This window comes from Equus asinus, chromosome X (genome assembly GCF_041296235.1).
Source record: "Equus asinus isolate D_3611 breed Donkey chromosome X, EquAss-T2T_v2, whole genome shotgun sequence".
Lineage (NCBI taxonomy): Eukaryota > Metazoa > Chordata > Mammalia > Perissodactyla > Equidae > Equus > Equus asinus.
In genome coordinates, this window is record NC_091820.1 from 34,697,061 (window position 1) to 34,711,238 (window position 14,178).

The window sequence follows — 14,178 nt, forward strand, 5'->3', positions numbered from 1 at the left end:
TATTTACTCTGTTAATCCTCATGACAACCTTATGAGTTAGGCATTACAACATCCCCAGTTTAGAAATGAAGAAAGTGAGTACTGCAAAGTTAAGCCACTTTCCAAAGTCACTTAACTAGTAAGGAGCAAAGCGGGACTTCAAACTCAGGCAGTCTGGCTCCAGAGTCTACACTGTTATGAGCACAAGCTATACCGCTCTGGGTAAGACACCAGATAAGAGAGACCCAGTAAAAGGTGAAGATTGGAACTCGTTTCTTGAGCACCTACTGTCACACTATTGTGTTTCTCTCACACTATTTCAATCTTCCTAACAACCCTGTGAGCAAGGAATTGCTAGCTGAGACAACTGAGACAAAGAGAGGTTCCATATCTTGCTCTAGGTCACACAGATAGAAGTTGGACCAAGTTGATGAAGCAACTTGACTCAGGTGACAAGTTAACCAAGACAAATGATGAGATTAAAATCTAGGTCTCCTATCTGCCAGTCTTGGGGCATTTTTACTATATGCATTTTAACAAGCATTTATTTCTTCATTCAGCAAATGTCGTTGTGCCCAGGCATCCTTGGAGGAGCTGAGGATTCAGCAGTGAACAAAACAGACATAATCTCTGTCCTCGAGTCTCTGAGGGAGGAAGGTTGAAGGTGTCAAAAACAACAAAGTCAGACATTAGTTAAAACAGTGAAAACAGATTTTTATTCAGTAACTACTGTCAGTAGGGGAAGAGCTGAGCCTCATTCTGATCTGTGCAGAGGTGACTGGGCATTTTAAAGTGAGAATGAGGGAGGAGGAGTGAGTAGGGGCTCAAGTAGAGTCAGGGAAATGAAAAATTACAAAAAGCATGTATGAGGGTCGGTCAGAGTAAAAGCGATTAGGCCCACTGTGTCTGCTAGCTTGTGGCAATTACTGAAGTTAGGAGTCTAGCCTCCCACAGAGACTGGAAGACTGAGGTCCCATCCTTCCTGATGATTACATTTCAAAGGAATGGCTCTCAGATCCTTGCGAAAGACATTTCTGCATTGTAGAAGATTCATATACACCTCAAAGGAACAGGAAAAATTCACAATTGTAAGACCTTTTTAGTAAATGCTCTAAGAAAGGGAGGTCAGGGGCCTGCCCTCGGGTGTTGGCTAGAACAAATGGTAAATTCTTTTGACAGCCCTGAGCTTTTTCAGACAGGACTCTAAAGGGAGCTGGGTCGTCCCAGCCACAAAGGTTTAGGCTGCTAGAAGCTATGCTAAAGTTTGGTCAAGTCCCCTTAGTGCAGGCGTAGGGGGTGGGTGTTTAAATGGAGTGGTTCCTGCGGGGAATTTTTGCTCAAGAGAAGTGGAACCAACAATAAACGTGTACATAAGACTTTGAGGTAGTGAGGGTATTGAAGACCTGGGAGACCTGGCGGAGGGATTGACTATATTGGTGAACTGAGAACCCAGATATGCAAAGGTCTGGGAAGGAAAGCAGTTCAGAGCGAAGAGCAAGTGAAAAGACCTGAGGCAGGACCAGGCTTGTCTTTCTCCAGGGCAGGAGTGAAGGCCAGTGTTCCTGGGGTGCAGGTAACACACAGTGAAGGCAGTGAATGAGAGCACGGTTAGGGCAGGGGAGGGTGGGACAACTGAAGTCTGAGGTCTTGGGGACAGTCGGGGCCAAATCACAAGGACTTATGTGCCAGCAGAGTCACCTGGCAAGGTCATGCAAGTTTTCACTGTACAGGACATCTTTTGCTGAGGGGGTGAGGATGGGGACCTAAAAGTTGTCGACGAAAATAATCCATGACCAATCCATAAATGAAACTTTGGGTGAGTTTATTCTGAGCTGAAATCTGAGGACCATGGCCCGGTGCCTTTCTTCCCGAAGGAAGAAAGGGCATCAAAGAAGTGGGGTGCACAGAGTGGTTATATACCCCCAAACAGGGTGTTTCACATAGGATTGAAATGTCCCTTTTACAATAGTCGCGAGACTGCTCTGTCGGCACAGCGATTGATGGAAATAGCAGGTAGGTCTTCTGTCTCAGTGAACACAGCAGGGTGGCAGTCTGTTGTCTCCAGCTGAGTGGTCACAGGTGAGCTGGGTGGTCAAAGGTGAGTACAGCAATCAGTTCCTAGCCTAAGGAAAGTTGCTTATCCTTAAGGAGATGCCAATGTGGGGGGAAGTTGCACCTTCATCTCAAGGGCCTTTGTTCTGGCCATAGGAAATGTCTAAGCAGATATACAATGCGTGCTCAATAGCCACAGTCAGGCCCTTTTGGAAAAAACAAAGTCAGGCTGAATTAGGTTTATACCAAATGGCTTCCTCATATACTCCAATATATCCTATTGCTTGCCATTTTTATTTGTCAAAGTCAACCTTTCCAACGTCCACCCAACTGTGCAGTGCATCCTTGTGCAAGGCTGTGTCAACCAGGAGAGAGGGCTGCCTTTTTCTAACAACCACAAGCTAGCTACACTGTGAGACAGAGGGGCTGCCCCTGCCCAGACGAGCACCTTGGTCTAATAAGAATGAAAGTGCTAGACGGGCAAGCTGTGGCTTGTGTGCCAGGTACTGAGCTAGTAATTGCCAGGGCAGCAGATCAGTTATGAGGTTATTGAAAAAGCTGAGCAGCTGTCTTAAAAAAGGGCGCCATGAACAATGAGTTTATGTTACCTAATTACAGGGCCCATAGCGGCCATGCCTGGGCATGGTTAACCCCACCACGGAGAAACTGCAGCAAACAACTGAACAAGGGACAGTATGATACTTCCGGGTACTTCAAGTGAATGAACCCTTCTTTCCCCCTCCTCCTGCATCCCCTTTTCACTCCTGCTTCAGGCTCTTCCTGGGTCTCTCTCTCCAATTCCTTTTGTTTCCTTCACTGAAACACTTGTTGAGCATTCATTACTCAGTGCAGTACATGCAAAAATCTCCTTAGTAATGTCTCCAAAATCAGGTAGAGGAAACAGACAAGTTTTTAAAACAATTTATTGAGTTATTGATTTATACATCTGTATCTTACAAAAAGGATTTGAAGCAGCTCTCAATCCCAAGATTTATCATTTCCTGCCACTACCAGCATGGACAATAGAACTAAGCTAGGGCAAGATGACGATAAGAATCACTTTTATTTATTTTGCTTTAAAAGTGTTTAAGTATATATTTATGTTGTATATAGTTATTTTATTATCTTCAAGTGTGTAGAAAAGTAGAGGATAATATAAAACACCCCCAGTTTTATCAAATCTTCATGTTTTGTCATGTTTACTTCAGATTTGATTTTTTAAAAAGGAAGCCTTAATGATACAGTTGAATGCCCCTCGGCGCCCTTTCTCAGGTGCATCCCCTTTCCTCTCCCAGTTACCATCGTCCTAAATTTGGAGTTTTTCATGGCAATGCATGTTTTGTACTTCAACTTTCTGTGAATGAATCCATGAATGTTTCATAGTATTACGTCAACATTATAGAGTCTTGTTTCGCGTGAGCAGTATTAACATTGGAGGGCCCCATGTGGCTAGTGCAGCTCTAGATACTCCCTATATTTGCACGGAGCTCTCCAGCTCCCAGAGGACTCTAGGGTCCGTTATTTCCTGTGATCTTCACACATGCCTCTTAAGTAGGTAGAACAGGTGTTACAATTCCCATTCGACTCAAGAAGAAACGAAGATCCAAAGAGTGGAGGGACTTGCCCTAAGACCACAAAGGCTCAGAGGTCCCGGCTTACTGACTCCCAGCTCAGTGCATCTTCCACTACTCAGTTGCCGGCTGGGTGATTCTGTGAGTCATATCGTCAAGATAAGTGTAAGCGACTGAGAACAGACCAAGTGGGAGGGAGAGGAGAGGAGAGAAGCATGGAGATGACGGTAGAAAGGAAGGAAGGGTAGATACGGGAGGAACAAAAATAAAAGGGGAGAGCCAGCGGAGGGAGCGGTATGGCTTTAAATCTACCAGTGACTCTCAACCTTGGCGGCTCTTTAGGAATGCCCAGGGAGCTTCAAAAAACATTGATGCCTGGGACCCACCCCCAGAGAGTCTAATGTAATTGGCCTGCTGGGCTTCCTTCCTGAGCAGCAGGATGTTGAAAAGCTCTCCAGCTGATTCTGAGTGTATAGCCAAGGCTGCGAACTACTGACTAAGCAAGGCAATTTGTCAGGCAGTGAATTGGTTGAGGGGGCAGTACTCAAAGACTAGCTTGTTAACATTAATAAGATCTTAGCCCTCAAGGCCTGGCTTGATAATACAATGTAAATAAGGTATGGAGATCTTAGCCCTAGATTCTATGGACAGAAATGGGCTAAAATGAAAGTAGTGATAATCCAGTTTCCTCAGTGCTATTCATACTAGTCTTAGAGTATTTTGTTCAGTTGTCGGGGCTTTAACTTGAAGGGGAGATCAGCAATTTTCACAATGAAAGCCAGTAACCCCCCCGGCCCCCCCCCCATAGAGTGATGGAATTCAACAAACATTCTCTGAGTAAGAGAGATGGAAAAATCACAATCCTTCCCTTAAGAAGCTCAGACTAACGGGCAACCCAGACAAATATACAATGATTAACACAATGTACTGTGTGCTAGAGACAAGTCCAAAGTGTTATGGAACAGAGGGCAGAGAATGCCGAACTCTTCCTTGGGGAGACTGGCACTGGGGCTCAGAGGGGGTTTCACAGGAGTGCTGCACGAACTGAGTCTTGAAGGATGAGTAGGAGTTGGTTAAGGGCATCGTTGAGGCTGGAGATTAGGAAAAGCATGTGCAAAGTCTCAGGCATGAGTTTGGCTGCAGAAAGGCAAATAGTTTGGTGTGGTGGAAGCGCAGCAAATAAATATGTAGTAGGGGAGAAGTGGGTCACGAGACTGGAAAGGTGAGCCTTGTGCGCCATGCCCAGGCGTCCAGGCTTTACCCTGTAGACAGCAGGGAATCATCAAAGGGAGGAGAGTGTGAACAGCGAGATCTTTATGGAGGAGAGGGCATCTAAATTAGGTCTTGGAAAATGAGTGGAAATTCAACAGGCAGGGATGTGGGATGGTGGGGAAGACTTCCCAAGCTGCGGAGCGGGGAGGAGGGGGAATAGTGTGGGCAAAGATGTGGAGGCAGGAATGAGCCTGACATGTGTCAGGTGCAATGAGGGAACCAACAATTTGGGAGGAATGATTAAAACCATCTGGAGCACTTTTTACAAATATCAATGCCTGAGCTCTACTGTTCCCCTTCCCCAGAGATTCTGATTTATATGATCTGGGGGTGGGGCTCAGGCATCGGTATTTTTTTTTCAGTATGGTCTAAAAGTCTCCCAGGTGATCCTAATATGCAACTGGGCTTGATAGCCACAGCTGTAGGGGCGCTGTTGAGGACGTGAGTGGAAAGGTAGGCTAGAGCCAGATAATAGTGATGATAAATTAGCTAATGTTTAGTGAATGTATCTGTGTGCCAGATACTTTGTGTCTTAATCCATTTAATCCTCACAATCTTGGAGGATAGGTACTATTACCCTTGTGTTGCAGATAAGAAAACAGTAATTTGATCAAAGTTGTATACCAAAGTAAATTGCAGGAAGTCTGGCTTCAGAGCATACCTAGAAAGACTTGTATTCCAGGCCAAAGGGCTTGAGTTTTCTTCTGGAACCATCTTTATTGGTTCAGTATGTATCCGTCCAGAATTTCTTTATGCATATGCAAGCAAATACGAATACATATTCCCCCTTTCTTACAAAAAAGATAGTATACAGGATACACTGTTCTGCATCTTGCTTTATTAACAAAATATCCTGGAAATCTTTACAAATTAGCATATAGAGAGCTTCTTCATTCTTTTTTTTACAGCTCAATAGCATTCATTGGTATGCACGTACCCTAATTTATTTAACCTTGGGTTATTTCCAGTTTCTGACTATCAAAATGCTATAATAAATAATCTTGTATATGCATCATTTTGCATATTCCCAGAAGTGGAATTGCTGTGTCAAGGGGTATATGTGCATTTGTAATTTCAATAGATACTGCCAAATTGTCCTCCGTAGGTCTTGAACTATTTTGCATTCCTACCTGCAGTGTATAACAGTATGTAGGCACTTTTTTTTTTTTTATGAAACAAGTTTTACTAACCCTTTCAAAGCTCAATGAAATTGAAAAACTCCTAGCAGGACTGATCAAGGTGGGAAAAAGTGAGAATTCAAATTACTAACATTAGGAATAAAAATTAGGACATTACTACGTATTATACAGACATATGAAGGCTGATAAATAAATAAACAACTTGAACAATTTGATATCTTACATAAAATGAGCAAGTTCCCTGAAAATAAAATTATTGAGATTGATATTAGAAGAAATAGAAACTCTGAATTGCTCCATAACTATCGAAGAAATTGTATTCAACAACATTCCCCCACAAAAAACTCCAGGCCCAGGTGGCTTCACCTGTGAATGTTATCTAACACTTAAGAAAGCAATAATATCAATCCTACATGATCATTCACAGAAAATAGAGGCTGAGGGTTAGTTCTCATCTCATTTTATGTCAGCTTACTGTGACCAAAACTCGATGGTCTATACCTTCTTGTGTTCATTTGGAGAGTTGAGTTTTTCAAGGAATTGGCCCATTTTAATCTAAATTGTGAAATTTATTGTCATAAGGTTGTTCATAACCGTTTTAATATTTATAATGTCCATAAGATTGTAGTGATATCCTTTTTACTTCTGACATTTGTTATTAGTATCTTCTCTTTTTATTCTTGATTAGTTTTTCTAGGTGTTTGTCAATTTTTAAAATAATTTTTCTAATGAACCAACTCTTGGTTACTGATATTTTTTGTACATTTGTTTTATATGTGCTTGCTTTCTGTGCTTCCTTTTTCCCCTTTTATATACTACCCTGGTTTTATTTGTTCTTCTTTTTCTAGTTCCTTAAGAGGAAATCTGAGATTATTGAATTTCAGACTTTTCTTCCCCCAATATACACTCAAGATTATAAAAGTTTCTTTAAGTCCTGCTTTGGCTGTACCCCCTAGTTTTGATATATTTTATGTTCCTTGTCATTCAATTCAAAATATTTTCTAATTTCTCATTTGATTTCTACGTTGACCCTTCTGTTATTTAGTGATGTACCATTTACTTTCCCAGCAGTTCTGGATTTTCTAGTTATCATATTGTTATTTATGATATCACTTATTTCCATTATGATCAGAGGATATGCTCTGAATTATTTCAGTCCTTTGAAATTTATTAAGCTTACTCTATAGCTCTGGATATAGTTAATTTGGGTAAATGTTTTATATGCATCTCAAAAAAGCTTATTCTGTTATTGTTGGCTGCGCTGTCCTTGTATGTTAATTATTAATAGTTGTTCAGATCTTTTCTATTTTTCCAGATTCATGGAGTGGAACAGGGGATGTTTGGGTCAAAGTTCTTCTTAAATAAACTTTTAACCAATCCGTCTTTGTTTCTGGACTCTTACTTCCATAGGCATCTGGTGCTGTTAATTTCAGAGTCTTTTGTGGATTCCACTTTCAATATTATGCTGATTTTTATCCTCCCAACTGCTAGTATATGATTTAGCTTTCTATTGTCTGCTATATCTGTTACCACTCATCCATATGTTTTCCACGTTCCAAAAAACATTCCAGAATTTTCCTTTCTGGTTCTTTTTGTCCTTATGGGTTGATGTCTTTTTTTCCTCTTGTAGGCACATTTTAAAAATTACTTAATTTTTGAATGGGTGATATGCACATACTTCAAAAACGAAAGTGAAAAGGCACTCAGTGGAGAACTCCCTGCAATCACTGCCTGTCTACCCGGTGTCCGCCCTCCCCCATTACCCATTATTATTCATTTATTATATAATCTTCTAGTGTTTCACTCTTTCTCTTTGTCTCTCTCATAGAGATTTTTAAAAACTTATTAATGGAACTTTTCAAACATACCCAAAATAAAGAATAACTCTGAAAGGGCCGGAATAGTCTGAGTCCTATGAACTGTTAAAACAGTCACACTGGAAACACTGGGAATAGAATCCAATGTGAGTAGGAGAAATATTGAATTAAAGGAAAAAGAAGGTCCAGATAAAAGCAAGAGAGAACAGAATCCCCACTGTCTCCAAAAGCAAGCTCCCACAGTTTTGGCTCTTCCCAAAAACAGAAGAGGAAGCTGTCGAGCCACGAAGTTAGCAAAGTAATCCTGAACCTCACCTCCCTTCTAGACAGTCAAGGCAATTCATTTCATCTGAAAGAATGCAGGGCAAATTCCATATAAATTTATTGTAAGAAAAAAGAGGATAAGGAGCAGAGTCACATCCCTATGGATGATGAGAACTTGCCAGAAAGACATGCCTACAAAACAAACGAAAACTCCAGGCTAGTATTTCCAAATGAGCTAAGAGATTAAGAAATGATACAAGATATGAAAGAATAGCAGAAAGAGAAAAATTCAGGAATGAGGTAAGAGAATTAAAGGAAGAATAAGAAACAAAACGAAAAATCATTTCAGAAATGAAGACAAAACTAGAAGGAACATAAGAGCAAATAAACACAACAGATAATGGCTTGAGAAATAGATGAAAAGGATGAAAGTTTTTAAGATAAAAAATAAGTGCAAAGATTTTTGGTTTCAACTTGGACTTGTAAAGAACTGCAGAAAAGGAACTCCCGTCCTTACAACAAGACAGAAGCTGGACAGGGAGCAAATTAACGACTGTACGGACTCATCAGAGGACTGAGATCATGGGACAGGTGGCCATCCTGAAATCCAGAGAGAAACAAGTGCCTGCAGGAAGACACAGGACCGTAGCATTTGCTCACCTGGAGCAGAAGCCAGTGGATGCTATACGAGCTGAGAAGAAACTAACTTAAACTAGATTAAAACTAAATTAAACTAGAAATTTTAACAAATTGCTAGAGGCCGAGTGCAGGCTAGCGAGAGAGCGTGAAGTTTTGGGGGGCCGCAGTGCAGGAATCCCACCAGGCTCTCACAGGAAGGTTAAGGGTGAATCTGGAGAAAGCTCCCTCCCTGCCCCCGCAGCGGGGGGAGGGAGACAGCAGTCACAATGCCAGACCGCCTAGACTGTCTCCCTTATCTGCAGGGGGTAGTGTAAGGTTTCTGGGCTGTGTGAGAGGCAACGTCCCAGATGTGAGATCTCTTAGTTCTTTGGAGATCTGTGTCCTAAGGTGTGGGTCTATGAGTTGTTTGGGATTCTGCTTCCCAGTATGTGAAGATTGAGTCCTTTGGGTCTGTGTTTCCAGGGTGTGAGCCCTCGGAGATATTTGGCAGTTGCTGATCCACAGGAAGAGGTCCTGAGGTGTTTGGGAGTCTGAGTCATAGGATGTGAGGTCACTGAGGTGTTTGTGTTTCTCTGTCCCAGGCTGTGAATTCCTTGGGATGTTTGGGGGTCTGAGTTTCAGGATGTGAGGTCTCTAGGCTGTATCTCAGGCTGTGGGGCTTCCAAACCCTTTGGGGTTCTACTCAGTGTGTGACATCTCACACTTCCTAGCATGTGCGATCTCTGAGCTAGTTTATTTTTTACTCTGGCATAAGTTCTCTGAAGTCTTTGTGGATCCATTTCCACGGTTGTGAGGTGTTTGATATATTGGTGATATATTGGAGTTGGTGTCCCTGACTGTAAACATCTCTGAATTTTCGAGATTCTCTCCTTGAATTTGATGCCACATTGCTGTTCTAGGATGTGTCTAGGCACGTGCCAGGTTTCTGAGCTGATGTAGCAACTATGTCTAAAATGTGAGGTCAATGAGCTTCTTAGTGTCTCTTTGCAGGATGTTAAATGTACGAGTCATTTTGGGAGTCTGCCTTCTAAGTTGTGAAATCTCAAAGGCTGATGGGGCATTTTATCATATGGTGCTAATAGCTGTTTGGGGGCTCTGTGTCCCAGGATGTGGGGTGTCTGAGCTACTGGAGGTCCCTTGTCCGGGTCCTGATATCTTTAGTCTGTAGTTCAACCTGTCGAGTCTATATACCACGGTGTTTGGTATCTGAGTTTCCTGGGTCTTTGTTCCACAGAGTAAAATCTCTAAGCTCTTCTGTGGCCTGTGTCCCATGGTGTGAGGTCTCTGAGCTTTTTGGGGATCTGTGTCCAAGGTATGAAGTCTCTAAGCTGTTTGGTGCCCTGTTTTCTAGCTTGTGAGTCTCTAAACTGATTTGTTTATTTTTTTTTTCCTGGGTATGAGGGCTCGAGCTCTTTGTGCTTCTGCTATCCAGGGTGGAGGGACTCTCAACCTTTGTGAGCCTCTGCCTGATGGTGAGGTTTTGATGTTCTGAGGGTCTGTGTCCCTCAGTGAGGAGGCTCTAGCATTTTAAGGTTTTCATTCCTGGTTACTGTTTGGAGGTATGTTTCAGGCCTCTGAGTTGACTTAGCTTCCATGTCCAGAATATGAGGTCACTCAGCTGTCTAGGTCTCTGTCCAAGACAGTAGTGCCCAAGCAGTTTGTGGGGCTGGATCCCTAGACATATGGTATCTAAGGTTGTTTGGGGGATTTTATCGTAGAATGAGATGTCTCTCCTCTGTTTCGGGATCTGTTTCCAGGATGTGCGGTCTCGGGACTCTTTCTGGCCTGTGTCTCTGATGTGTCTATGATACTTTCATGGAGATCTTTGAACTGATTTTAGCTTTCTGTCCCAGGATCTGATGTTTGTGTTCTTTCAGGGTTTTTGTGTCCCAAAGTGTAAGGTCTCAAATCTGTTTGGGATTCTGTGTCCATGGTATGAGATGTGTAGGCTTGTCAGGGGTCTGTGCCCACCATATGTGGTCTATGAGCTTTTTGTGGGTCTGTGTTTCAGGTTGTATACTTTCTTTTCCTTTTTCTTTTTTTGAGGAAGATTAGCTCTGAGCTAACTACTGCCAATCCTCCTCTTATTGCTGAGGAAGCCTGGCCTTGAGCTAAGATCCATGCCCATCTTCCTCTACTTTATTCGTGGGATGCCTACCACAGCATGGAGTGCCAAGTGGTGCCATGTCTGCACCCGGGATCCGAACTGGTGAACCCCAGGCCACCGAGAAGGGGAACGTGTGCACTTAACCGTTGCGCCACCGGGCCGGCCCCACAGGGTATATACTTTCTAAGGTGTTTGGGATCTGGTGTGTGATACCTCTGAGCTCTTTGAAGATTTGTTTCTGGTGTGTAAGGTGTCTGAGGTGATTGGGGAGTCTCTTTCTAGGTTTTGAGATCTCTGAGGTTTGGGCAGGTTTGTGTCAGAGTTTAAGGTCTCAGAACTATTGGTGGGTATGTGTGTAAAGTGTGAGGTATCTAAGTTGTTTGCAGGTGTGTTCCAGAGGATGAGATCTGTGCTATTGGGGGTCTATGTCCTAGGTTGTGAAACCCTTGTATTTTGGGGAGGGTCTCTGTTCCAGGGCGTGAGGTCTCTAATCTTTTGGGGGATTTGTGTCCAGTATGTTAGATACCTGAGCTTGGGGGGTTCTGTCCGTGGTGGGAGGTTCGTGAGGTTTTCATTGATCTGTCTTGGGATTTGAAGTCAGAACAATTTGGGGGGATGTTTCCATGATGAGTTGTCTCTGATATGCCTGGGTATCTGTATCCATGAGTGCAAAATCCCTAGATGTTTTAGTGTCTGTTTTTTAGGGTATGATGATTATTATAGTTGGGGGTACTAGAGGGAATGAGCTGAAACAATAGGAAGAAGTTGTCTGAGAGTAGGATGCGTGAACTTAATATTGTGCTTGTTGCAGTCTGGGTGGTGATGTCAAAGTTATTTCTGTGGGAGTGAGTGGCTGAGAAGATCACTAGAGAAGAGGAGGTCAAGGAAGTAAGAGGCCAGGTCTCTGTGTGGAAGTGGAAGGGTAATTTAAGTGGAAATGAAATCACCAAGATTCAAGGGAGGGGTGGAATTGAAGAGAGTGATAGTAATGTAGGAGCTAAAATTCTAGAGAAATGAGGGCTGGTAGATGATCTCGATAAATTGAGACTCTCATGAGCATTAAAACTGAGGGATTTTAGGAAGAAGGGAGGGAGAATTGTTTGAAAGTATTCTCTGTACACCAAGGATTTTAAAAAGAACTCTTTTATTGAAGAAGAAATGATTGACTCTCATCACTTTGCAAACCCCTAATGAAATAATGGATCCAGGCAATGGCTATCTAGGGCCACAAAATCACAAAAGAGAGAGCTAGACATACATGCCTCCTGATGGAAGAACTCACGGCACCACCTGTGAAGAACTCTTGCCCCAAAATTGAACCTGTAATAGATCAACCTCTAGATCCAACTACCAGTTTATAGAAATCCAGGCGACAGAGGAACATGTTGAACAAGATCATGGAAAGTAATCAGCCTAATAACCCAGGCTTCCTTCAGGTCTGCTCAACTGCCACCTCCTCAGTGAGGTCTGTCTTGACCACCTCATATAAAATCGCAATCTCCCTATCCCCAATCACCCGGTGCTCCCTCTCCCTTTGCTCTGCTTTGCACTCAGTATCATCATCTGAGTTTCTTATACTACTTTTTATTATTTGTCTCTGTCCTGTGAGACAGTGACATTCTTGAAGGCAGGGGCTTTGTCTGGTTGTTGTGTTGCTGTGTCCCCAGCAGCTAGAACATGGCCTGGTACAGAGTTAAGCAATACATAAACATCTGTGGAGTAAATGCATGCATGAATGAATGGATCTGGCAGAGCATCAGAGCAGTAGTCCCAGCCCAGCTCTCTCCTGCTTTCTGTCCATCAGAAGCAGGTAGGCACCTTATTTCCAAGCCCTCCCCCAACCCAGGACGTTAAGGTAGAAGTGGGGCTCATAGCTCACCTTTGAAGGCTATTGCACATTTTATCATAAAACATACTCCCTCAATCCTAAATACAATAAATATACTTTTGCTTCTATTTTCCCATAGTAGGGGGAAGTGGGGAATAAAATCCTATCAACCTTCTCTAGGCAAATTCCCAGTACATAGAGTTACTTGAGCCAACAATAAGCCAGTTGGGGAATTTTCTTTTTCTCTACTCCGGAACATTTTATATCAAGGTGATCAATTGAGACAAAGTATGGAAGCATATTATCTAGAGTTGCACTGTCCAATATGGCAGCCACTAGCTACATGTGCCTATTTACATTTAAGTTAATCAAAATTAAAGTATCTGACACACACTACAAGATGAATGAACCTAGAGGACATTATGCTAAGTGAAATAAACCAATCACAGAAGGACAAATACTGCATGATTCCATTTATATAAGGTACCTAGAGTAGTCAAATTCATAGAGACAGAAAATAGAATGGTGGTTTTTAGGGGCTGCGGGGGAGCTGGGGAATGGGAAGTGATTGTCTAAAGAGTACAGAGTTTTAGTTTTGCAAGATGAAAAGACTTCTGGAGGTGGATAGTGGTGATGGTTGCACAACAATGTGAATGTATTTAATACTACTGAACTATACTTAAAAATGGTTAAGATGGTAAATTTTATGTTATTTTGTTATCATGTTATTTTGTGTATTTTACCACAACAAAAAAAATTAAGTAAAGGAAAAATTAAGTTCCTCAGTTACACTGGCTGCATTTTAAGCACTCAATAGCCATATGTGGCTAGTGGCTGCTATGTTGGACAGAGTAAGTATAGAACACTTCCATCATTCAGAATATTTTATTGGACAGCACTGGTCTAGAGTTATGGCAGAATGCATTGGGAGAACTAAAATCAGAAAGAGGTTGAAGAGGTAAAAATGATTATCTCTGGGGCTGCAATTTGGGGTGGGGAGGGGCAGGCAAAACTTTTGCTTTTCACCAAAAGCCCCTCAGGACTGTGGGACTTATTTCCATACTCATGAATTACTGTGATAAAAATGTCTGGTGGTCAAAGGGTACAAACTTTCAGTTATAAGATGAGCAAGCTCCAGGAATCTGATGTACATCACGCGGACTCTAGTTAACAATACTGTGTTGTATACTTGCAAGTCGCTATGAGAGTAGAGCTTTAATGTTCTCATCATAACAACAACAACCAAACGGTAATTACGTGAAGTCAAGGGTGCGTTAACTAACCTTATTGTGGTAAGCATTTCATAATATATACGTGTATCAAATCATCATATTGTACACCTTACACTTACACGGTGTTGTATGTCAATTATATCTCAATACTGCTGGAAAAAAAATGTCTAAAGGAAAACCCACTCACCCAGGCCCCACCAGAGAGTTAGATCCCCTCCTCCTTTCCCTCCTTCTCCTCCTTCTTGTTTTTTTTTCTATTGAGGTGAAATTCACATAAC